The sequence below is a fragment of the Ranitomeya imitator genome, chromosome 5 (genome assembly GCF_032444005.1).
Source record: "Ranitomeya imitator isolate aRanImi1 chromosome 5, aRanImi1.pri, whole genome shotgun sequence".
NCBI classification, from domain to species: domain Eukaryota; kingdom Metazoa; phylum Chordata; class Amphibia; order Anura; family Dendrobatidae; genus Ranitomeya; species Ranitomeya imitator.
Genome location: NC_091286.1, coordinates 549,436,895 through 549,463,437, shown reverse-complemented (window position 1 = coordinate 549,463,437; position 26,543 = coordinate 549,436,895). Strand labels below are relative to the sequence as shown.

At 45.5% G+C, this 26,543-nt stretch overlaps 1 long non-coding RNA gene across 1 annotated transcript; it reads right to left on the bottom strand.

Moving 5' to 3' along the window:
• Window positions 1-17,965: 17,965 nt before the first annotated feature.
• On the bottom strand, window positions 17,966-19,000 carry LOC138680868 (uncharacterized). The gene is made up of 4 exons (XR_011321816.1): window positions 18,941-19,000; window positions 18,784-18,843; window positions 18,607-18,675; window positions 17,966-18,100 (listed from the first exon to the last, which is right to left on the bottom strand). It is a non-coding gene; the product is annotated as an uncharacterized lncRNA (long non-coding RNA).
• Window positions 19,001-26,543: the final 7,543 nt, after the last annotated feature.

The window sequence follows — 26,543 nt, the reverse complement described above, 5'->3', positions numbered from 1 at the left end:
GGAGAGTAAAATGGAACCGGGAGAAGAACAGGGACCATCTAGCCTGGCGAGAATTCAGCCGCTGGGCCGTTTGCAGATACACCAAGTTCTTGTGGTCAGTGAAGACTTGGAAGGGAAAGCGAGCTCCCTCCAAGAGATGTCTCCACTCCGAAAAAGCCAACTTCATGGCAAGCAACTCCCTTTCCCCGATGGAATAATTCCTCTCCGCTGGTGTGAAGGTCTTGGAGAAGAAGAAGCAAGGATGCTTCCGATCTTGAGCATCCTTTTGGAAAAGGACTGCTCCAGCACCAACGGATCAGGCATCCACCTCCAAGACAAATGACTTATCAACATCGGGGCGATGGAGGATGGGAGCGCTAGCGAAGTGTGACTTGATCGAGAGAAAGGCTTTGGAGACCTCCTCTGACCACAACTTGGGATTTGCTCCCTTCTTGGTGAGGGCAACCAAGGGAGCTACCAAAGTTGAGAAGTGTGGAATGAACTGGCGATAATAATTAATGAACCCCATAAAGCGCTGCACCGCTTTAAGAGAATGGGGTTCCTGCCAGTCCATTACAGCCTGTAACTTGGCAGGATCCATAGCCAAACCCTGGGCAGAGATGATATAACCAAGGAAAGGCAAGGACTCCTGCTCAAACACACACTTCTCCAACTTGGCGTAGAGGGAGTTTGCCCGTAAGAGGTCGAAGACTTTGCGAACATCTCTCCGATGGGAGTCAATATCTGGAGAGAAGATGAGAATATCATCCAGATAGACTACGACCGAGGTGGTGAGCATATCCCGGAAGATGTCGCTCACAAAGTTTCGGAAAACGGCTGGGGCATTACAGAGCCCAAAGGGCATCACCAGATATTCATAGTGCCCATCCATGGTGTTAAAAGCCGTCTTCCATTCATCCCCCTCACGGATGCGAATCAGGTTGTAGGCACCCCGCAGATCTAACTTCGTAAATACCCTCGCTCCCCGTAGCCTATCAAACAGCTCAGATATCAGGGGTAATGGGTACTTGTTCTTAACGGTGATGGCGTTAAGACCCCTGTAGTCTATGCATGGACGGAAGTCTCCAGTCTTCTTTTGTACGAAGAAGAACCCAGCCCCTGCCGGTGACACTGACTTCCTAATGAATCCCCTTGTGAGATTCTCTTGGATGTACTGAGACATTGCCTCCGTCTCCGGGAGAGATAACGGATAGACTCGACCCCGGGGAGGCTCAGCACCAGGCAAGAGGTCAATAGGACAGTCATAGGGGCGGTGAGGCAGAAGGGTCTCCGCAGCTCTTTTGGAGAACACGTATGCATAGGGCCAATAGTGCTTGGGGAGAGAGGAAAGATCTGCGGGTACCTGTGTAGTAGCAACCTGAACGCACTCCCTCTGATATCTACCCTCGCAGAATTTACTCCATCCCAAAATTCTCCCAGAGGACCATTCAATATGTGGAGAATGGTAGCGAAGCCATGGTATCCCCAACAGGACCTCATCAATTCCCTCAGGAATGACTAATTGGGAGATTATCTCCTGATGTGATGGAGACACAGAAAGCGTGAAAGGAATGGTTTGGTGGGTAATCTGTGAGGGTAGTGTTGACCCATTTACCACTCGAACGGTCACAGGCTTGGCAAACATCACCAAGGGTTTTGCGTGACGCTGGGCAAAAGAGGAAGACATAAAATTACCCTCTGCCCCAGAATCCACGCATAGCTCGACCATAAGAGTGGATGGGCCTATGGTAATTGTCCCCTTGAAGGACAACTTTGAGGCAATCGTCGCCGTGTCTAGTGTACCTCCTCCAACTGCCACTAAACGCTGACGTTTCCCCGACCGCTGAGGACCCTTGGAGGCAAGATGTCCTGACTGCCGGTAAACATGACGGACCTTATGTGCACGGGCGGACTGAGACTTGGATCCCGCTCGTGTCACCTCTAAGGCCTCATGTGACTCGGACGCCTGGACTAGAGATTCCAAAGGTTTGGCGAAGGTGGGAGCCAGCCGAAACCTCTGCCTACACTGGGCTCGCTCCAACCTTCGCTCGTGAAAACGAAGGTCTATGCGAGTAGATATGGCTATGAGCTCCTCCAGTGTGGCGGGAATCTCCCTAGTGGCCAAAGCGTCTTTCACATGGTCAGCCAGCCCCCTCCAAAATACGGGAATGAGGGTTTTATCTGACCATTCCAACTCAGACGCTAATGTCCGGAAGAGAACAGCAAAATGGCTGACCATGGTTGAACCCTGAGTCAAAGCCAGCAGCAGGAGCGCTGTATCGTGGGTGACTTGAGATCCTAAAAAGACCTGTTTCAGAGAGTCCAGAAACTGAGGAACACTCCGCATCACATGATCGTTGCGCTCCCACAGCGGCGTAGCCCACTCCAACGCTCTGTCCTACAAGAGGGAGATTATGAATCCCACCTTTGCCCGCTCAGTAGGGAAACGTGCAGCCAGGAGCTCGAGGTGTATACCACATTGGCTCACGAAACCCCTACAGGACTTACTGTCCCCAGAGTATCTCTCAGGCAAAGGAAGGTGAGATAGGGTCGGAACAGAGGTGGCAGTGGGTAAAGCTGCTGCAGCCACGCTAGCAGCCTGAACAGCTATTGCGGTAACATCCACCGCCGAGGTTGCATGCTCAAGAGACGCCAACCGGCCCTCCAGCAGCTGGATGTACCCCTGCAATCGCTGTTCATCCGCCATTACTTAGCCAGATCCTGGCGCTAGTATTCTGTTAGGGTTGGCGGAACGCACCAAATATATAGTTTATTAGATGGAATTGGTGCGTTCGCAACCCGGGATCCACCGTGCAGGAAAGTACCTGCTGCTAAGTAAGACGGACTATATGGCGGTACTATAAGTATACATACAAGGGTTAACTTCACCCTGCGTGAAGGAAGCGATCCTGTTGCGTCACAGGACCGCGGTACCGCACATAGAGCGCGAGCAATAAGTCAGCGAACACAACCCCAACTAGGATTGAAGTCCGATTAGACCACTGCTGGCTAGTGTTGAGCATTCCGATACCGCAAGTATCGGGTATCGGCCGATACTTGCGGTATCGGAATTCCGATACCGAGATCCGATACTTTTGTGGTATCGGGTATCGGTATCGAATCAATAGGGATGTGTAAAATAAAGAATTAAAATAAAAAATATTGATATGCTCACCTCTCCGGCGGCCCCTGGACATCACGCTGGTAACCGGCCGGCTTCTTTGTTTAAAATGAGCGCCTTTAGGACCTGAGAATGATGTCGCGGCTTCTGATTGGTCGCGTGCCGCCCATGTGACCGCCACGCGACCAATCAGAAGCCGCGACGTCATTCTCATTCACAAAACTCCTAATTCTAGGAATTAAGGTACCCGTCCACACCATAAAAACGTTGTCAATATATCTATACCATATAGATATATGTTCATGCCACCATTTGTCCTCCCCTCCGAAAACGATGGTTTCCTCCCACCAGCCCAGGAACAGAGTAGCGTACGATGGGGCGCAGGGACACCCCATCGCTGTGCCCCTGAGCTGGTGGAAGTACTTCCCGTCAAACGTAAACACGTTATGGGTCAAGACGTATAAGTAGAGTCAGCACAAAATTGTTGTGTTCCCTGCACCTAACCGATCTTTGTTGTAGAAATTGGCTGACTCCTTCAATCCCTGCTTGATGTGGGATACTACTATAGAGTGCTTCTATGTCAATAGATGTCAAGAACACATCCCGACCCAGATGCACTCCCTCCAGCTTGAGTAGCAAATCATATGTGTCTCTCAAGTAGGACGGGATAGATGTAACAAAGGGACGGAGGACCTGATCTACATACAACCCACAATTCTGTGTAAGGGAATCCACCCCAGACACTATGGGTCGTCCCTTCAAGGGGTGACAACCTTTATGCACCTTGGGGAGTGTGTAAAAGGTTGCCATCAGAGGAAATTTAGGTAGCATAAATTCAAATTCACTTCGTGAAATGAGTAGATGTGCAAGGGCCTCTTCCAGAATCGGTCTCAACAGGTTCTTTAACGTCTCAAGTGGGTTTGTGGTAAGTATCTCATACGTGGTCTTATCCTGCAAAATGGAGTTACATATAGCGCGATATTCTGGATGATCAAGGATGACCAGATTGCCCCCTTTGTCGGAGGGTTTTATAATTATCTGGTCATTCTTTCTCAGACCCTCAAGCGCCCTCCGTTCTCTCTCCGCAAGATTATCCTCCGTTTCCCAACTTAGTTTACTTAATTTTTTAAGGTCCCTTTCAACTAGTGATGCAAATAAATCAATGTTACTCACCTCACCTTGTGGTGGCATCCTCTCGCTCTTATTTTTAAGTGTGGTGAATGGGCCTTTCCCTTAATCAGGGATCCTCTCGTTCTCCTGGAGTAGGCCACATAGGGCCTCAAAACCCTCCATATCCTCCTGATCAAGCCCTAGCCTACCACATTCTTCACGAGTATTGTGTTTGAAGAACTTTCTCCACTTAAGTTTTCTACAAAAAACGTTGAGATCTTTCACCCACTCGAAGCAGTTAAAATGATTAGTTGGAACACAATTGAGACCTCTCTGCAGGACATTATACTCATCCCTGGAGAGCGTGTGCGAGGACAGGTTGATGATTTGGCCCCTATTCAGTTGAACCGGGTTCTGAGCTGATAACCCGTTCTCGCACTGCGCTCCAAAAAAGAGACTGATGATGAGGAGGATGCTCCAGATATTTGGCCAGGTGCCGGACTTGGTGTCAAAAAGGGGGTCAGGGGGCCTCCCCCAGACCTGTACTTCCCTCTTCCCCCCTTCCTTCCAGATTTTCCTCTTCCGCCCTGCCATCTTTGTCTAGTCTGCTGATCTCTGAAAAAATGTGTATTATTGCTGCTACCTGCTACCTCAGCTCTCTCAGTATCAGATATATCCAAATCAGACGAGGATGCCTCCGATTGTCTTTCTACAGAGATACCTGGAATTTGACTTTCCTTATACTCGCTAAGTTCCCTTTGGAACTGTAGATGTTTCCTCTCTTTTAGCAAAGCCTGGTATCTTTATACTGACGTCTGTAGCAGTCCTTCCCTCCTATTAAAGTCGGGGTCGGCTTTATGTTTCAGAACCCGTTCTATCAGTTTATTCAATTGATCGGTCGATTTTTCAAATACTTTTTTCTCCTCTGTGAGGAGAGCCTGCATGAATCTAACAGATGATTCTATAGATTCTTTTTGCCAAATTGTCATAAATTCAGGTGACGCAATCCTCTGTGAAGGAACAATGTTGATCCGTAAGCCTCTTGGGACAATCCGATTTTTTAGATAATTCTCTAATGCCCTTATTTCCCACCAAGACTTGAGATACTCCTTGTACCCCCCATACACCTCATTAAACAAGTTCTTCAGTGCTAAAGGGCCAGTACCAACATCTTGGACACCACCAACACTGAACGCCTGATTTGCATCTTCCAGCCACAAGTCAGAATTTACAGGTCCTACCAGAAAGCTGGCCATACCAAATACGGAAGAGCTATCAACATTAATCTAAAAAAATATATAGTAAGCACGAGGTATGAGTCCTCAAAATCATCTGCAAAAAACCTCAGTTTAAAATGGTATAATTTTATTATTAAAAGCAAGGCAGACAAACACACCTATAAAACCCAACACTAATCAAAAACAACCAAAAACGTGAAAAAATTTGCACCAAACGGATAAAAAACTAATGGGGAAACCTAGATCACCCTACTGAGGCCACTAGTTTGCCCCTGCCTAGCTGCGGAGGTAGACGTCCTAGGTGGGAGCGTTATGGCGCCCCCGCTCCTCGATGACTGTCGCTAGGGGCCCTACAAAACCCTACGGCCACTAGTGTAAGCCACTACCCACACACTAAAGGGTCCTCTAGCACTAGACAGAAAGATACTCTTCTAGGGATGACCTAGTTCCCACCAGTAATACGCTATATACACACACACATATGGCGATATAGATGTCACAATGGTATAATAATTCACAGCGGCCCCAAGATACTAGGCACAGTGTAGATACACTTATAGACAAACCCAACCGGATCATCTAAACATATATTTTCTCATGGGCTAACATTTACACTAGTGTGGGTAAACATCAAGATAATAAGCTCAACACAACACTAGAAGTAGCCGTGGGATGCTCCTAACACTCCCTAGGCACCTCGTCACAGCCTGAGAACTAACTACCCCTAAAGATAGAAACAGGAAAACTATCTTGCCTCAGAGAATATCCCCAAAGGATAGATAGCCCCCCACAAGTAATGACTGTGAGAGGAGAGGGAAAAGACATACACAGAATGAAACCAGGATGAGCACAGGAGGCCAGTCTAGCTAGATAAATAGGACAGGGAGGAATACTGTGCGGTCAGTATAAAACACTACAAAAAATCCACACAGAGTTCACAAAAATCTCCACACCTGACTAAAGGTGTGGAGGGTAAATCTGCTTCCCAGAGCTTCCAGCATAACATAATTAATTCATACTGACAAGCTGGACAAACATAGAAAGCACAGAATGGATAAGTCCACAACCTGTGGATAGAAAAGAGCAAGCAAGGACTTAGCTTTGCTGAACTGGTCAGGATAACAGGGAAATCCAAAGAGATGTGAATCCAACCAGGAACCATTGACAAGTGGCACAAGCTGAAGGAAAGAGCCAGGCAAAATAGCCGAGCAGAATAGACAATCAGTGGAAGCAGCTGCTGACAGCTAAATCCAAGGAGCAGCCATTCCACTTAAAACCACCGGAGGGAGCCCAAGAGCAGAACTCACAAAAGTGCCACTTACAACCACCGGAGGGAGCCCAAGAGTGGAATTCACAACACGGCAGGGCATGAAATGGAAGAAGCACCATTTGACTTTTTGAATGTAAAATATACTGGAATAATTAGCAATTGCCATGTCGCATTTAAAGAGCCCCTGATATGCCTAAAAACAGAAGTTTATAGCGCAAAGCCGAGGAAATAAAAAAAATCACAATTTTCCCAAATAATTATTTTTTAGCTCCATATTTTGCATTTTCATAAGGGTAACAGGAGAAATTGCTCCATACAGTTTGTTGTGCAATTTCTCCTGAGTACACTGATACTCCACACGTGGGGGCAACCACTGTTTGGGTGCACAGCAGGGCTTGGAAGGGAAGGAGTGCCATTTTATTTTTTGAACGCAAAATTTGATGGAATGATTAGCGGAAGCCATGTCGCGTTTGAAGAGCCCCTGATGTGCCTAAATAGTGGAAACCCCCGGGCAGCACGGTGGCGCAGTGGTTAGCACTACAGCCTTGCAGCGCTGGGGTCCTGGGTTCTAATCCCACTCAGGACAACATCTGCAAAGAGTTTGTATGTTCTCTCCGTGTTTGCGTGGGTTTCCTCCGGGCACTCCGGTTTCCTCCCACATTCCAAAGACATACTGATAGGAATTCTAGATTGTGAGCCCAATCGGGGACAGTGATGATAATGTGTGCAAACTGTAAAGCGCTGCGGAATATGTTAGCGCTATATAAAAATAAAGATTATTATTATTATTATTATAATTGACACTATTTTGCAAACTAGACCCTTTATTGAACTTATCTATATGTGTATTGAGCACCTTGAGCCCACAGGTGCTTCACATTAGTTTATAAAGTTAAGCCGTGAAAAAAAAAATCTCATTTTTCCCACAAAACATCTTTTTAGCTACAAACTTTATATTTTCACAAGGGCAAAAAGAGAAAATAAACCCCAAAGTTTGTTGTGCAATTTCTCCTGAGTTCATGATACCCCATATGTGGTCGAAAACTACTTTTGAGGCACAGTGCAAAGCTCAGAAGGGAAGTAGTGCCATATTACAGTGCAGATTTTGCTGCACTTGTTTGAGGTTGCCGTGTTATATTGACAGAGCCCCTGAGGTGCCAGAACAGCAGAACCCCTCATAAGTAACCAAATTTTAACAATTGAACCTCTCAATGAATTCATCTAGGGGTGCCGCGATTATATTGACACCACAGGTGTGTCACAAACTTTTATACCATTGGGAAGTGAAGAAAAAAATTTACAATTTTACCACCAAGATTGTGTGTTAGCCCCAAGTTTTATATTTTCACACTGGGAAATGGGTAAAATTAGCACTAGAATTTGTCCCACCATTTCTGCTGAATACCCCATATGTGGATGTACAGTACTTCTTTGCCATATGGAGTGAATGGGGAGTGAAGGAGCGCTATTTGCCTCTTGGAACGCAGATTTTCCTAGACTATTTTGTGGATTCCATATAAAGAGCCCCTAAGTGCTAAAAAAGCAGAATCACCCCTCAATTGACCCCATTTTGGAAATTATAACCATTGGGGAATCTATCTACAGATGAATTGACAATTTTGACTCTATGTGTGTTTTCCAGAAACAGACAGCAGTGGATATTGCTGAGTGAAAATTGCAAACTGCCATTTTAGTTACCAGTACTCTATAGTGACCAGTACGCTGTAGTGACCAGTATATTACGCCCAGCTCATACTTCTGGAGATATGCACCTGTAAATTAGGCAGGCTCTCATCACTACAGAAATGCCAAAGATGTGGGTGCTAAATGTTTTTTAGGCACACTGGGACTAAGAAGCGAGGGGGGCATTTGGATTTTAGAGTGGAAAATTTGCTGAATTTCTTTTGGCAGGTGAGGAGCCATTTCACTTTTCCAGAAACTTTGTACTACCAGTAAAGTGGAAGCCCCTTATATTTCCATTAACAGATCTGAGTGGGGACATGATTTTATTGTGGATCGAGTGTAATCTTTTATTGGGAAGATTTAACATGATGTTTGGGATCACAGTTTTCCGGCTCTGTTCGCTGACCACTTACTTTGCAGCTTCCATCTAATTCTCTGAGAGACGTGATTCAGATGAAACCCCCAATGGATCCATTCACTATAGTGAGGCAGCAAAGATACTCTGGACTCCCTCTGGCACTTTTATGCAATCCTTAAAAGATGGACACCGTCGGATCAAAGGTCCTGTGGTGCCCACAGTGCCTCCATCTGCTTCATTATAGGGAATTTTTCTTCACAGGTACTTACCAGGTTCTTCACAGGTTCTTACCTGGAGCAGCCAGTGCCAGGCAGCAGCTGCCAAGGCAAACAGGATCATGGGGTGCATTAAAAGAGGTCTGGATACACATGATGAGAGCATTATACTGCCTCTGTACAAATCCCTAGTTAGACCGCACATGGAGTACTGTGTCCAGTTTTGGGCACCGGTGCTCAGGAAGGATATAATGGAACTAGAGAGAGTACAAAGGAGGGCAACAAAATTAATAAAGGGGATGGGAGAACTACAATACCCAGATAAATTAGCGAAATTAGGATTATTTAGTCTAGAAAAAAGACGACTGAGGGGCGATCTAATAACCATGTATAAGTATATAAGGAGACAATACAAATATCTCGCTGAGGATCTGTTTATACCAAGGAAGGTGACGGGCACAAGGGGGCATTCTTTGCGTCTGGAGGAAAGAAGGTTTTTCCACCAACATAGAAGAAGATTCTTTACTGTTAGAGCAGTGAGAATCTGGAATTGCTTGCCTGAGGAGGTGGTGATGGCGAACTCAGTCGAGGGGTTCAAGAGAGGCCTGGATGTCTTCCTGGAGCAGAACAATATTGTATCATACAATTATTAGGTTCTGTAGAAGGACGTAGCTCTGGGAATTTATTATGATGGAATATAGGCTGAACTGCATGGACAAATGTCTTTTTTCGGCCTTACTAACTATGTTACTATTAGTGTTGAGCATTCCGATACCGCAAGTATCGGGTATCGGCCGATACTTGCGGTATCGGAATTCCGATACCGAGATCCGATATTTTTGTGATATCGGGTATCGGTATCGGAAGTGTAAAATAAAGAATTAAAATAAAAAATATTGTTATATTCACCTCTCCGGCGGCCCCTGGACATCAGCGGGAGGATCCGGCGTCCGGCACGGCTTCTTTCTTCAAAATGCGCGCCTTCAGGACCTGTGGAATGACGTCCCGGCTTCTGATTGGTCGCGTGCCGCCCATGTGACCGCCACGCGACCAATCAGAAGCCGCGACGTCATTCCTCAGCTAAAGTCCTAGAATGAGCGCCTTCTAGGACCTGAGGAATGACGTCGCGGCTTCTGATTGGTCGCGTGGCGGTCACATGGGCGGCACGCGACCAATCAGAAGCCGGGACGTCATTCCACAGGTCCTGAAGGCGCGCATTTTGAAGAAAGAAGCCGTGCCGGACGCCGGATCCTCCCGCTGATGTCCAGGGGCCGCCGGAGAGGTGAATATAACAATATTTTTTATTTTAATTCTTTATTTTACACTTCCGATACCGATACCCGATATCACAAAAATATCGGATCTCGGTATCGGAATTCCGATACCGCAAGTATCGGCCGATACCCGATACTTGCGGTATCGGAATGCTCAACACTATGTTACTATGTATGAATCACGTATTTCAGTAATTTACATGGAAAACCTGGTGATAGCACTCAGCGCAGAGCACTTGATAAATGTGTGCCTAGCCTTCCTGCGATCTTTGGGAGGCAGAATGATAAAATCAACAGCATTAGAAGAATTGTTTTTATTTATTGTGGTATAAATTATTAGGCGACTTTATTCTTTGGGTCTGTGCGATTACAGAGATATCGGTGTAACAGGCCATATAAACCCCCCCGCCCAGAATATACCCGGGGTTAAAGTGGCCTAGGCCAGATTATACCCCGGGTATATTCTGGCCTAGCCCAAAACATACCCCGGGGTTTAAATTGGAATAATCCAGTTTATACTCCTCTGGGCCAGATTATACCCCGGGTATATTCTGGCCTAGCCCAAACTATACCCGGGGTACAAATTTGACTAGTCCAGTTTATACCCCTCCAGGTCAGAATATACTCCAGCTACTGTAGATCAGATTTTTCAGGCTTTTGAGAGCCATTGAGTGACATTCTTAATAACGGGGCCCCAGGCAGCACACAGGAGCCCCAGGAAGTGCACGGGGGCCCCAGGCAGCACATGGGCCCCAGGCAGTGCACATGGCCCCAGGCAGCGCACAGGGGCCCCAGGCAGTGCAGGGGGGCTCCAGTCAGCAAACAGGGGCCCCAGGCAGCGCACCGGGCTCCAGGCAGTGCAAAGGGGCCCAAGGCAGTGCACAAGGGCCCCAGGCAATATACAGGGCCCCACGCAGTGGACAGGGCCCCAGGCAGCACACGGGCCCAGGCAGCACAAATGGCCCCAGGCAGTGCACAGGGGCCCCAGGCAGTACAGGGGGCTCCAGGCAGTGCACGGGGCCCCAGGCAGCAAACAGGGGCCACAGGCAGTGCACAGGGCTCCAGGCAGTGCAAAGGGGCCCAAGGCAGCACACAAGGGCCCCAGGCAATGTACAGGGTGCCAGTCAGAGCACAGGGGCCCCAGATATTGCACAGAGGGCCCAGACAGCGCACAGGGGACATGCGTCAGGCGACACAACGGGTTACTCCATGGAGCTCTTTACACATACCGTTCCTGGGTTTGAAAGGGAAATTGTTAACAGGCCATGCCCATTACAACATGAATCAGACATGGAGTGCACAGATGTACAGCCACAGCCAGATTATTATGCTGTTCCTTTGACTCAGATCACAACATTGCCCTCGCAGTGTACTGATCCAGAATCTGACCCTGATGAGACTATGGAGCCCCGTCACGAACGCTATAGCACCGTTTTACACGGTGACACAGAGGAAGGTGCACAAGACATTGAAGAGGAGGTCATAGATGACCCAGTTGTTGACCCCGATTGGCAGCCATTGGGGGAACAGGGTGCAGCCGGCAGTAGCTCTGAAGCGGAGGAGGAGCCGCAGCAGGCATCAACATTACAACAGGTTCCATCTGGCAGGCCCGTATCTGGCCAAAAACATGTGGCAAAACCAAAACCAGTTGTAGGACAGCGTGGCCATCCGGTTAAAGTAGCTCAGTGTGCAATGCCTGAAAAGCTATCCAATAGTAGGAAGAGTGCAGTGTGGCATTTTTTTAACCAAGATCCAAATGATCAGTGCAAAATCACCTGTAAGAAATGCTCAAGGACCTTCAGCAGAGGTCAGAATGTTAAAAATCTAAATACAAGTTGCATGCGTAGACACTTAACCACCATGCACTTGCAAGCCTGGACTAACTACCAAACGTCTCTTAACGTTGTTGCACCCTCTCACAATAAAGCTAGTCAGCAAAACTACATCCCTTCCCTCACTGTAAGCCCATCGTTTACAACACCACCTGCAGCAAATGTGGAGGTTTCATCGCAAGGCCAAAGCAGTCAGGGAATCGCCAGGTTCTTGGTAGGAAACACTGTATGTGGGCCAAAAGCAAGAATACCATCACCAACCCTCTCTCAGTCTGCCATGTCCACCGGCACCCCCGCTATTTCCACCATATGCAGCTCTCCAGTCCAGCTCACCCTACAAGAGACTCTCGTTAGGAAAAGGAAGTAATCATCCTCTCATCCGCGTACACAGGGTTTGAGCGCCCACATTGCTAGACTAATCTCGTTAGAGATGATGCCCTACCGGTTAGTTGAAAGTGAAGCTTTCAAAGCCCTGATGGACTACGCTGTACCATGCTACGAGCTACCCAGTCAACACTTCTTTTCGAGAAAAGCCATCCCAGCCCTCCACCAGCATGTAAAAGACCGCATTGTCCATGCACTCAGGCAATCTGTGAATAGAAAGGTGCACCTGACAACAGATGCATGGACCAGTAGGCATGGCCATCACGGCACACTGGGTTAATGTGGTGGATGCAGGGTCCACAGAGGACAGCAATATTGGGACAGTTCTGCCCAGCCCACGGTCTAGGAAACAGTTGGCTGTAGGCGTTCGCCCCCCCCCTCCTCCTCCTCCTTGTCCTCCAGCAGAAGCAAGAGCACGTCCACAGACCGCAGTCGCACAACCACTCCATCCGCAGCTGCCACTGTTGCACACGAGGTGTCCCATTATGGAACAGCTAGTGGCAAGCGTCAGCAGGCTGTATTGGCAATGAAGTGTTTGGGCGACAACAGACACACCACGGAAGTTCTGTCCGAGTTCTTGCAGCAAGAAACTCAGTCATGGCTGGGCAGTGTACATCTTGAGGCAGGCAAGGTAGTGAGTGATAACGGAAGGAATTTTATGGCTGCCATAGCCCTTTCACAACTGAAACACATTCCTTGCCTGGCTCACACCTTAAACCTGGTGGTGCAGTGCTTCCTGAAAAGTAATCCGGGGTTTCCCAACCTGCTCCTGAAGGTGCGCAGACTTTTCTCGCACATCCGACGTTCGCCCATACACTCCAGCCGTATGCAGAACCATCAGCGATCTTTGAACCTTCCCCAGCATCGCCTAATCATCGACGTTGCAAAAAGGTGGAACTCCACACTGCACATGCTTCAGAGACTGTGCGATCAGAGGCGTGCTGTTATGTATTTGTGGGAGGATACACATACATGGGCAGGCAGTTGGATGGCAGACATGGAGTTGTCAGGTGTGCAGTGGTCGAAGCTACAAGACCTCTGTCAAGTCCTTCAGTGTTTTGAGGAATGCACACGGCTGGTTAGTGCAGACAACGCCATAATAAGCATGAGCATCCCCCTAATGCGTCTGCTGATGCAAAGTTTGACGCACATAAAGGAGCAGGCGTCTGCAGCCGAGGACGAGGGAAGCCATGATGACAGTCAGCCATTGTCTGGTCTGGAAGTCTACTGGACGAGGTGGTGGGCGAAGAGGAGGAGGATGAGGAGGATGATGGGGATGAGTATTTTTTGGATGAGGAAGCTTCTCAGGGGGAAATAGAAACTGGTGGCGTTGCAAGGCCAGATTCAGGGTTTTTGGGGGAGGCAAGTGACGTTGATTTGCCCTAAAGTGCTCCTCAACCCAGCACAAGCAGTGAATTGACAAGTGGAACATTGGCCCACATGGCGGATTATGCCTTGCGTATCCTAAAAAGGGACCCCCGCATTATAAAAATGATGACCGATGATGATTACTGGTTGGCCTGCCTCCTGGATCCATGCTATAAGGGGAAACTGGAAAACATCATGCCACATGAGAACCTTGAACAAATATTGGCAACCAAACAAGCAACTCTTGTTGACCGATTGATTCAGGCATTCCCAGCACACAGTGCCGGTGATGGTTCTCACACGAGCTGCAGGGGGCAACAGGGCAGAGGTGTTAGAGGTGCACAAATCAGAAGTGGCATTGGACAGAGGGGTTTTCTGACCAGGTTGTGGAGTGATTTCGCAATGACCGCAGACAGGACAGGTACTGCAGCATCAATTCAAAGTGACAGGAGACAACATTTGTCCAGTATGGTTACTAACTATTTTTCCTCCCCTATCGATGTTCTCCCTCACCCATCAATCCCATTTAATTACTGGGCATCCAAAATAGACACCTGGCCTGAATTGTCCGAATATGCATTGCAGGAGCTCGCTTGCCCAACAGCTAGTGTGCTATCAGAAAGAGTATTCAGTGCTGCTGGTTCAATACTGACCGAAAAAAGGACTCGTCTGGCTACCCAAAATGTTGATGATCTAACCTTCATTAAAATGAACCACTAATGGATTTCTAATTATTTTGCCCCACCTTTCCCAGCTGACACCTAACTTTCCTTTAAAAAGGTCTTGCTTTTGGACTGGTCTTAGGCTAGGTTCACATTGCGTCAAGTACATGGCGTTAAACGGATGCGTTAAACGAATGTACAGAAAAGGAGAAAAAATATGTGAAATTCGTCGTCACGGTAACGCTAGCGTTAACGCATGTGATCGCGTTTTTTCATTTTGATGTCCGTTTACGAAGTATCCGTTTGTCTGCGTTTGTCACTGTCAATAAAGTTGTTCTTTTTTTTTTTTTTTCCCTTTTGTCATTGTTGGGTGTGGGCACAGACTCATTCTCCATTTTGAAAGCATTGAGTGAACTTCTGCTAGCAAGATGTTTGTGTCTGAGCTCGTCAGATTTTGCTTGATGCGGTTGCGACTTCAGCAGAGAAAGCGTAGTTCGCAAAGGAGATATTGGATCCACAAAGTGAATTTCTTGCGGAGTACATATGGTGCCTTTCACACCCTGTATGTGCAGCTTCGGGATCATCCCTTCAAATTCTAACGCTATCTACGGATGTCCATTGAGACCTTTGATGTTGTGCTCTCGCATGTGAAGGATGAGATACATCATCATCGCAGCACTTTTCGTGAAAGCATCAGTGCGGAGCAACGTTTAGTAGTGACTGTGAGGTAATTACAGGAAAGAAATATATCTTGGTACTGTGTTAGCCAGTGGATAGAAAAATATTTAGAATTGAGAGTCCTCAGTGGTTGATACCTTTTAATGGCTAACTGAAAAGATGGTAACAAATTGCAATTGTGAGGTAATTATACATTTATTTTATCATTCTATTGACAAAGACTAGATCTCGGTATCGTGTGGCCTAATGTTCATTTAGCAATTGTATATTCTATTGTAACTAGCCTTTAGATGATCATTAAAATCCTAATTTTTTTTGCTTTTTGTTTTTGAATGTCGACAGATATCTGGCTACCGGAAAAACTTTTGCGTCACTGCATTATCAGTTTAGACTTGGGAAGTCAACAATTTGTCAACTGGTTCGGGAAACTTGTGATGCCATTTGGAACAACTTGCAACCACTTGTGCTACCAACACCAACATCAGAAATGTGGCTAGCGATTTCCCAACAGTTTGAGGATGTGGCTAATTTCCCCAATTGTATTGGTGCCGTGGACGGAAAGCACATTCGGATTCAGAAACCTGCGCATAGTGGTTCCCTCTACTATAACTATAAGAAATACTTTTCTATAGTATTGATGGCGATTGCGGATGCCAGGTACCGTTTTGTTGCTGTGGATATTGGTGCTTATGGCCGGACTAACGATTCCAGAGTATTCAGAGACTCCAACATGGGCCGATGTTTGTACAGCCAACGTTTAAACATACCCTCATCATGACCTCTTCCGGGGACCGAAGGCCCAAGTTTGCCCTATGTTTTAGTTGGTGACGAGGCCTTCCAACTAGGACAAAATCTCCTCAAGCCCTACTCAAGCCGTAGTCTAGACTCCAGCAGGCGCATTTTTAATTATCGCTTGAGCCGGGCTAGACGTTATGTGGAGTGTGCCTTTGGGATTTTGGCATTAAAATGGCGGATTTTACTAACCTGCATGCAACTGCAACCAGAAAATGTGGACCGTGTTGTGAAGGCGTGCATCTGTCTGCATAATTTTGTGGTGAAACATGAACCCCAGGTGGTAGACCCCGATGATTGCGAGTCGAACCTCAGTAGCATTGAATCGAATGCAGTTCGGTCAACAGCACAAATAATGAGGATTCGTGATCAATTTGCACATTATTTCACACATGAAGGCCATGTTCCATGGCAAGACAGATACGTGTGAAAATATTGTAAAGTCTTCCTGATGTCGTGTAAAAAGTTATGTTGTTTAACCTGATGTCGTGTAAAAAGTTACGTAGTGTAAAAAGTTACCTTATGTCATGTAAAAAGTTGTTTAACCTGATGTCGTGTAAAAAGTTACCTTATGTCGTGTAAAAAGTTATGTTGTGTTAAAAGTTAAAGTCATACAAGAATCTTTAATTTGAAACAGTTTACTAAATGTTTATGGATTTTTCCAACAAACTGTTGGTACACAGGTTTAACATATGATATCCCATAGGGATGAAAAAAAAGGAAAATAGAAATTCACAACAAAAAACATAACAAAAAAAAAAAAAAGAAAACTTGCAATGCGGTAATTGCACCTGGCTGGGGACAGTGAACGGTACTAAAGACTTTGGTACTGCACGGGAGTATTGTCTGCCCAACTATATGATGGACTGCTACATTGTCTATGAGGTTCCACGCTCGTTTCACCCAGGCCTCTATATTGAGGGTTGTAGGGCGGCATGTTCAGTCTTCTTGTTCCCGATGGAGCGGGTTCCTGGGGGCCCACAAATTCCTCTAGAAGCTCGTTCAGTCTTTGTCTAAACATAAGGTTTCTATGTGCCGGGATATTTTGTGCTACAGGCACATAGGATAAGAAAAGTAGCTTCCACTCATTAGCAGAGTATACAGACTCGCGTGCTTGCAGCTCGGTAATTTCTCGCCTCAGGTCTTTGAGCTCACTGCGACACATGTCCTCTACCCGTTGGAGTCCATCCACGATAATTGCATCAGCTTCATCTTTTTGTGATGCTCGCTTGGGTCCACGCTGTGATTGCAACCGGGCACTCACACCTGCAGCAACAGTGCTTCTCTCCACAGATCGTGGCTCGCTGATGCCAGACACATCTTCAGGTTGCGTTGGTTCCACTGGAGAAGGCTCCAGTTCCTCTGTCGGTCAAGGAGCAGCGGTACTGCATATCGTGCTGTAACCCAAAAAAAAAAAAAGAAAAGTAAATTAGTTTCCTTTAAACAATTTTGTCTCGCACACAGACCTATTTGTACTTACGAGCGCTGAGACAATGTTTTTTGAAGAAAGAGCAGTTGGTCGTAATGCACATACGGGGTCACCCGTTTACCACTGGATCCGCTTGGTGCATTCTGACTGTTCCGGTAGTCACGGACAAAGCGATCGCGGATGGACTTCCAACGGGTATGGACAGCACCGGCTTTAAATTAAAAAAAAAAATATAACTATATAAAAATAGTAGATAGATAGTTTTAAGATATAGGAAACATTTTTCATAGTTTGCTAGGATAGTTGATATATAAATAGTAGATAGATAGTTAAGAAATAGTTTAGAAATAGTGTATAGATAGATAGATATATAGTGTACAGATAGTTGATAATTGAGAGATAGACAACAAGTGGATAGGTTGATAGGATAGAATTTTTTTTTTTTTTTGTTAACATTTTCCGATGTTACGTCACCAATATTTACCAATTTTTTTCTTTGAGGTTGTCGACTTCTCCAAGTATCGGGGATCAAAGTGACAGATTATTTGATCCCACAACTTCCGGATCTTCACGATGTCATGGTGGGAGCTGTCGCTCTGGTCCCATATGGAGGGGTTGGCTTCCACAAGGTTGATCAGTGTCTCGTTGTGGATAGTCAATGGCTCTTCGTCAACGACAATCCTTTTTTTTTTGGCCGCTGACTTGGACTATGTAAACACAAAAAGTTATGTTGATAGTGTCAATTTCACTGGATGGCCATATTCATATATACAGAGATAGATAGATACATAGATATAGCAATAGATAGATACATAGATATAGATATATAGATACATAGATATAGATAGATATAGATAGATACATAGATATAGATAGATAGATACATAGATAGATACATAAATATAGATGGATAGATATAGATAGATAGATATATAAATATAGATAGATAGATATAGATAGATCTATAGATACATAGATAGATAGATACATAGATAGATAGATACATAGATATTGATAGATAGATAAACAGATAGATACATAGATATAGATAGATAGATAGATAGATAGATAGATAGATAGATACATAGATATAGATAGACAAATAGATGGAGCGATAGATAGTTGATAGATAGTTTATAGGTATAGTAGATAGAAAGTGAATAGATAGATTGTTGATAAATATTGGATAGAATATTTCTAATTTTATATTTACCACTGGCAGTTGTGGCGACGACAGACGGCTAGGGACCTTCTTTCTTTTGTGTCCTCCGTGTGCCACAACCTATTGTGTATGTAAAATGTAAAAAAAATTATTTTAACATTAAATAATGTTAACATTCATTGGATCAATAAATTTATGCCTGAAAAATTCAACATGTGTGCTATGTACCTTTGTGCTTTTAGCATGTTTTTTGGGGGGTGGTCTAGCAGCCTCGGGCTCAGAAGACTCCTATTCACAATAAAACAAATAACAGGATTGTTATGCCTAGCTCAATACAATGGAGTTTCACACAACATTATAGTAGTTTTTTAAAGTGCAAGCCTACCGACTGTGACGAAAAAATCGCAGACACGCTGCTGCTGCTGCTGACATCTGTATCCGACATCTGCGTGCAACAAAGCAATACATGTTTAGTACACACACATCCGAAGGACATTACAGACTCCCATGATGTATACTGAGATATATATACAGTTAGGGCCAGAAATATTTGGACAGTGACACAAGTTTTGTTATTTTAGCTGTTTACAAAAACATGTTCAGAAATACAATTCTATATATAATATGGGCTGAAAGTGCACACTCCCAGCTGCAATATGATAGTTTCCACATCCAAATCGGAGAAAGGGTTTAGGAATCATAGCTCTGTAATGCATAGCTTCCTCTTTTTCAAGGGACCAAAAGTAATTGGACAATGGACTCTAAGGGATGAAATTAACTCTGAAGGCGTCTCCCTCGTTAACCTGTAATCAATGAAGTAGTTAAAAGGTCAGGGGTGGATTCCAGGTGTGTGGTTTTGCATTTGGAAGCTGTTGCTGTGAGCAGACAACATGCGGTCAAAGGAACTCTCAATTGAGGTGAAGCAGAACATCCTGAGGCTGAAAAAAAAGAAAAAATCCATCAGAGAGATAGCAGACATGCTTGGAGTAGCAAAATCAACAGTTGGGTACATTCTGAGAAAAAAGGAATTGACTGGTGAGCTTGGGAACTCAAAAAGGCCTGGGCGTCCACGGATGACAACAGTGGTGGATGATCGCCGCATACTTAATTTGGTGAAGAAGAACCCGTTCACAACATCAACTGAAGTCCAGAATACTCTCAGTGAAGTAGGTGTATCTGTCTCTGAGTCAACAGTAAAGAGAAGACTCCATGACAGTAAATACAAAGGGTTCACATCTAGATGCAAACCATTCATCAATACCAAAAATAGACAGGCCAGAGTTAAATTTGCAGAAAAACACCTCAAGAAGCCAGCTCAGTTCTGGAAAAGTATTCTATGGACAGATGAGACAAAGATCAACCTGTACCAGAATGATGGGAAGAAAAAAGTTTGGAGAAGAAAGGGAACGGCACATGATCCAAGGCACACCACATCCTCTGTAAAACATGGTGGAGGCAACGTGATGGCATGGGCATGCATGGCTTTCAATGGCACTGGGTCACTTGTGTTTATTGATGACATAAGAGCAGACAAGAGTAGCCGGATGAATTCTGAAGTGTACCGGGATATACTTTCAGCCCAGAATCAGCCAAATGCTGCAAAGTTGATTGGACGGCGCTTCATAGTACAGATGGACAATGACCCCAAGCATACAGCCAAAGCTACCCAGGAGTTCATGAGTGCCAAAAAGTGGCACATTCTGCAATGGTCAAGTCAATCTCCAGATCTAAACCCAATTGAGCATGCATTTCACTTGCTCAAATCCAGACTTAAGACGGAAAGACCCACAAACAAGCAAGACCTGAAGGCTGCGTCTGTAAAGGCCTGGCAAAGCATTAAGAAGGAGGAAACCCAGCGTTTGGTGATGTCCATGGGATCGAGACTTAAGGCAGTGATTGCCTCCAAAGGATTTGCAACAAAATATTGAAAATAAAAATATTTTGTTTGGGTTATGTTTATTTGTCCAATTACTTTTGACCTCCTAAAATGTGGAGTGTTTGTAAAGAAATGTGTACAATTCCTACATTTTCTATCAGATATTTTTGTTCAACCCTTCAAATTAAACGTTACAATCTGCACTTGAATTCTGTTGTAGAGGTTTCATTTCAAATCCAATGTGGTGGCATGCAGAGCCCAACTCGCGAAAATTGTGTCACTGTCCAAATATTTCTGGCCCTAACTGTATATAGAAATGTACTTACATTTCAGGAGAGCTATTGCAACACTCTGTCACGTGCAGTAAATGTGTGGGTGGTATATTCCTCCTTTAATGGCCGAAATCACATTTCCTGTCACATGACACATGTGACCACCCTCAAACGCTATTAAAACGTGTGGTCCTATTTGGAAATTTGCGTCTGACTGCGTTTGCCATAGCCTTCTATGGCAGAATGAACGCTTCCGTTAGTAGTGCGTTAGCTTGACCGGACCCGAGAACGCTGCAAGCCGCGTTGAAGGTCCGTCAGAAAAAAAACGTTATGTGACAAACGCTGTTGTGAGTTCTGTTTTTGGGCTCCCTCTGGTGGTTACTGATGGTACTGGGTGACTTGTCTTTCCTGGGTTTCTGGGTTCCACCTGTTCCATCAGCATATGGGAGTTTCCTATTTAACCTGGCTTTGCTGGCATTTCCTCGCCGGTTATCAATGTATCCAGTGTGACTTGTTACCTCTGCTCCCTGCTCCTAGAACCTTCTGGACAAGCTAAGTTTGGATTTTCCTGTTTTGTGTTTTGCTTAATTTGGTTTTTAGTCCAGCCTGCAGATATGTGATTCTCTGCTGCTGGTTACTCTAGTGGGCTGAAATTGCTTTTCATGTACCATGAGTTGGCACATGAGTTCAAGTAATTTCAGGATGGTTTTTTGAAGGGTTTTTCGCTGACCGCGCAGTTCACTTTTGTATTCTCTGCTATCTAGCTTTAGCGGGCCTCATTTTGCTGAAACTGTTTTCATACTACGTATGTGCTTTCCTCTCATTTCACCGTCATTATATGTGGGGGGCTGCTATTTGCTGTGGGGTATTTCTCTGGAGGCAAGAGAGGTCTGTGTTTCTTCTGATAGGGGAAGTTAGATCTTCGGCTGGAGCGAGACGTCTAGGATCATCGTAGGCACGTTCCCCGGCTACTTTTATTTGTGTGTTAGGTTCAGGGTCGCGGTCAGCTCAGGTTCCATCGCCCTAGAGCTTGTTTGTATCTGTGCTTGTCCTTTTTGTGATCCCCTGCCATTGGGATCATGACAGTATAACCGGCCTACAAAGTGTTAATTGTATTGGCTGAAGTAGGAGGATAAGTAGTCTGAGGAAGTTTTTTTTTTTTTTTTCCCCCTCAGAGTTTGCTGCCTAGCCTTATTGCAGCCTGGCTACTTCCTCCTCCTCTTAATCTTTGAATGGCTCTGATCTCAGCTGTTTATCATGGACGTCCAGAGTTTGGCTTCCAGCCTGAATAATCTTGCCACTAAGGTTCAAAATATACAGGATTTTGTTGTACATGCTCCTATGTCTGAACCTAGAATTCCTGTCCCAGAGTTTTTTTCTGGAGATAGATCTCGTTTTCTGAATTTTAGGAACAATTGCAAGTTGTTTCTTTCTTTGAAATCTCGCTCCTCTGGAGACCCTGCTCAGCAAGTCAAGATAATTATATCTTTCCTGCGGGGTGACCCTCAGGATTGGGCATTTGCATTGGCACCAGGGGACCCTGCGTTGCTTAATGCAGATGCGTTTTTCCTGGCATTGGGTTTGCTCTATGAGGAACCTAACCAAGAGATTCAGGCTGAAAAAGCTTTGTTGGCCCTCTCTCAGGGGCAAGATGAAGCAGAAATTTATTGTCAAAAATTTCGGAAGTGGTCGGTACTTACTCAGTGGAATGAGTGCGCACTGGCTGCAAAGTTTAGAGATGGCCTTTCTGAGGCCATTAAAGATGTTATGGTGGGGTTCCCTGCGCCTGCTGGTCTGAATGAGTCTATGACTATGGCTGTTCAGATTGATCGGCGTTTACGGGAGCGCAAACCTGTGCATCATTTGGCGGTGTCGTCTGAACCGTCACCTGAGATAATGCAATGTGATAGAATTCAGTCCAGAAGTGAACGGCAAAAGTATAGGCGGAAAAAAGGGTTGTGCTTTTATTGTGGTGATTCAGCTCATGTTATATCAGCATGCTCTAAACGCACAAAAAAGGTTGATAAGTCTGTTGCCATTAGTACTTTACAGTCTAAGTTCATTCTGTCTGTGACTCTGATTTGTTCATTATCATCCATTTCCGTCGATGCCTATGTGGATTCAGGCGCTGCCCTGAGTCTTATGGATTGGTCATTTGCCAATCGCTGTGGGTTCAGTCTGGAGCCTCTGGAAGTCCCTATTCCTTTGAAGGGAATTGACTCTACACCTTTGGCTATGAATAAACCTCAGTACTGGACACAAGTGACCATGCGTATGACTCCCGTTCATCAGGAGGTGATTCGCTTCCTGGTACTGTATAATTTGCATGATGTTCTAGTACTTGGTCTGCCATGGTTACAAACTCATAATCCAGTCCTTGACTGGAAATCAGTGTCTGTGTTAAGCTGGGGTTGTCAGGGGGTTCATGATGATGCACCTCTGATTTCTATCGCTTCATCTACTCCTTCTGAGATTCCTGTGTTTTTGTCTGACTATCGGGATGTTTTTGAGGAGCCTAAGCTCAGTTCGCTTCCTCCTCACAGGGATTGCGATTGTGCTATAAATTTAATTCCGGGCAGTAAATTTCCTAAAGGTCGTTTGTTCAATCTGTCAGTGCCAGAGCATACTGCTATGCGGGATTATGTTAAGGAGTCCTTGGAAAAGGGACATATCCGTCCATCTTTGTCCCCTTTGGGAGCAGGTTTTTTTTTCGTGGCCAAGAAAGATGGTTCCTTGAGGCCTTGTATAGATTATCGTCTTTTGAATAAGATTACCGTAAAATATCAGTATCCTTTGCCATTGTTGACTGATTTGTTTGCTCGCATTAAGGGGGCTAAATGGTTCACTAAGATTGATCTTCGGGGTGCGTATAATCTTATACGAATAAAGCAGGGTGATGAGTGGAAAACCGCATTTAATACGCCTGAGGGCCATTTTGAGTATTTGGTAATGCCTTTTGGACTTTCTAATGCTCCTTCAGTCTTCCAGTCCTTTATGCACGATATTTTCCGTGAATATCTGCATAAATTTATGATTGTGTATTTGGATGATATTTTGTTTTTTTCTGATGACTGGGAGTCTCATGTTCAGCAGGTCAGGAAGGTGTTTCAGGTCCTGCGGGCCAATTCCTTGTTTGTAAAAGGCTCAAAGTGTCTCTTTGGAGTCCAGAAGATTTCTTTCTTGGGGTATATTTTTCCCCTTCTACTATTGAGATGGATCCCGTCAAGGTTCAGGCTATTTGTGACTGGATGCAGCCTACATCTCTTAAGAGTCTACAGAAGTTCTTGGGCTTTGCTAATTTCTATCGTCGTTTTAAAACTAATTTTTCTAGTGTTGTTAAGCCTTTGACGGATTTGACTAAGAAGGGTGCTGATGTTGCTAATTGGTCTCCTGCGGCTGTGGAGGCCTTTCAGGAACTTAAGCGCCGGTTTTCTTCTGCTCCTGTGTTGCGTCAGCCAGATGTTTCGCTCCCTTTTCAGGTTGAGGTTGATGCTTCCGAGATTGGAGCGGGGGCGGTTTTGTCACAGAGAAGCTCCGATGGCTCAGTGATGAAGCCATGCGCGTTTTTTTCTAGAAAGTTTTCGCCGGCTGAGCGGAATTATGATGTTGGTAATCGGGAACTTTTGGCCATGAAGTGGGCATTTGAGGAGTGGCGTCATTGGCTAGAGGGTGCTAGACATCGTGTGGTGGTCTTGACTGATCACAAAAATTTGATTTACCTTGAGTCTGCCAGGCGTCTGAATCCTAGACAGGCTCGTTGGTCACTGTTTTTCTCTCGTTTCAATTTTGTGGTTTCATACCTGCCAGGTTCAAAGAATGTGAAGGCGGATGCTCTTTCTAGGAGTTTTGTGCCTGACTCCCTTGGAAATTCTGAGCCCTCTGGTATCCTTAGGGATGGGGTGATTTTGTCTGCTGTCTCCCCAGACTTGCGACGTGCTTTGCAGGAGTTTCAGGTGGCTAAACCTGATCGTTGTCCGCCTGAGAGACTGTTTGTTCCGGATAATTGGACCAGTAGAGTCATCTCCGAGGTCCATTCTTCTGCGTTGGCAGGTCATCCTGGAATATTTGGTACTAGAGACTTGGTGGCCAGGTCTTTTTGGTGGCCTTCCTTGTCGAGGGATGTGCGTTCTTTTGTGCAGTCTTGTGAGGTTTGTGCTCGGGCTAAGCCTTGCTGTTCACGGGCCAGTGGATTGTTGTCACCTTTGCCTATCCCGAAGAGGCCTTGGACGCACATTTCCATGGACTTTATTTCGGATCTCCCTGTCTCTCAAAAAATGTCCGTCATCTGGGTTGTGTGTGATCGCTTTTCTAAAATGGTTCATCTGGTACCCTTGCCTAAGTTGCCTTCCTCCTCTGAGTTGGTCCCTCTGTTTTTTCAGAATGTGGTTCATTTGCATGGGATTCCTGAGAACATCGTTTCTGACAGGGGATCCCAGTTTGTGTCTAGATTTTGGCGGACTTTCTGTGCTAAGATGGGCATTGATTTGTCCTTTTCGTCTGCATTCCATCCTCAGACGAATGGCCAGACTGAACGAACTAATCAGACCTTGGAAACTTATTTAAGGTGTTTTGTTTCTGCTGATCAGGATGACTGGGTTACCTTTTTGCCGCTGGCCGAGTTTGCGCTTAATAATCGGGCTAGTTCTGCTACCTTGGTTTCTCCTTTCTTTTGTAATTCGGGGTTTCATCCTCGTTTTTCCTCTGGTCAGGTGGAACCTTCTGATTGTCCTGGAGTGGACATGGTGGTGGATAGGTTGCATCGGATTTGGAGTCATGTGGTGGACAATTTGAAGTTGTCCCAGGAGAAGGCTCAGCAGTTTGCTAATCGCCGTCGCCGCGTGGGTCCTCGACTTCTTGTTGGTGACTTGGTGTGGTTGTCTTCTCGTTTTGTTCCTATGAAGGTCTCTTCTCCTAAGTTCAAGCCTCGGTTCATCGGTCCCTATAGGATCTTGGAAATTCTTAACCCTGTGTCGTTTCGTTTGGATCTCCCGGCATCGTTTGCTATTCATAATGTGTTTCATCGGTCGTTGTTGCGGAAGTATGAGGTACCTGTTGTTCCTTCTCTTGAGCCTCCTGCTCCAGTGCTGGTGGAGGGAGAATTGGAGTATGTTGTGGAGAAGATCTTGGATTCTCGTGTTTCCAGACGGAAACTCCAGTATTTGGTCAAGTGGAAGGGTTATGGTCAGGAGGATAATTCTTGGGTGGTTGCCTCGGATGTTCATGCTGATGATTTGGTTCGCGCTTTTCATAGGGCTCATCCTGGTCGCCCTGGTGGTTCTCGTGAGGGTTCGGTGACCCCTCCTCAAGGGGGGGGGTACTGTTGTGAGTTCTGTTTTTGGGCTCCCTCTGGTGGTTACTGATGGTACTGGGTGACTTGTCTTTCCTGGGTTTCTGGGTTCCACCTGTTCCATCAGCATATGGGAGTTTCCTATTTAACCTGGCTTTGCTGGCATTTCCTCGCCGGTTATCAATGTATCCAGTGTGTCTTGTTACCTCTGCTCCCTGCTCCTAGAACCTTCTGGACAAGCTAAGTTTGGATTTTCCTGTTTTGTGTTTTGCTTAATTTGGTTTTTAGTCCAGCCTGCAGATATGTGATTCTCTGCTGCTGGTTGCTCTAGTGGGCTGAAATTGCTTTTCATGTACCATGAGTTGGCACATGAGTTCAAGTAATTTCAGGATGGTTTTTTGAAGGGTTTTTCGCTGACCGCGCAGTTCACTTTTGTATCCTCTGCTATCTAGCTTTAGCGGGCCTCATTTTGCTGAAACTGTTTTCATACTACGTATGTGCTTTCCTCTCATTTCACCGTCATTATATGTGGGGGGCTGCTATTTGCTGTGGG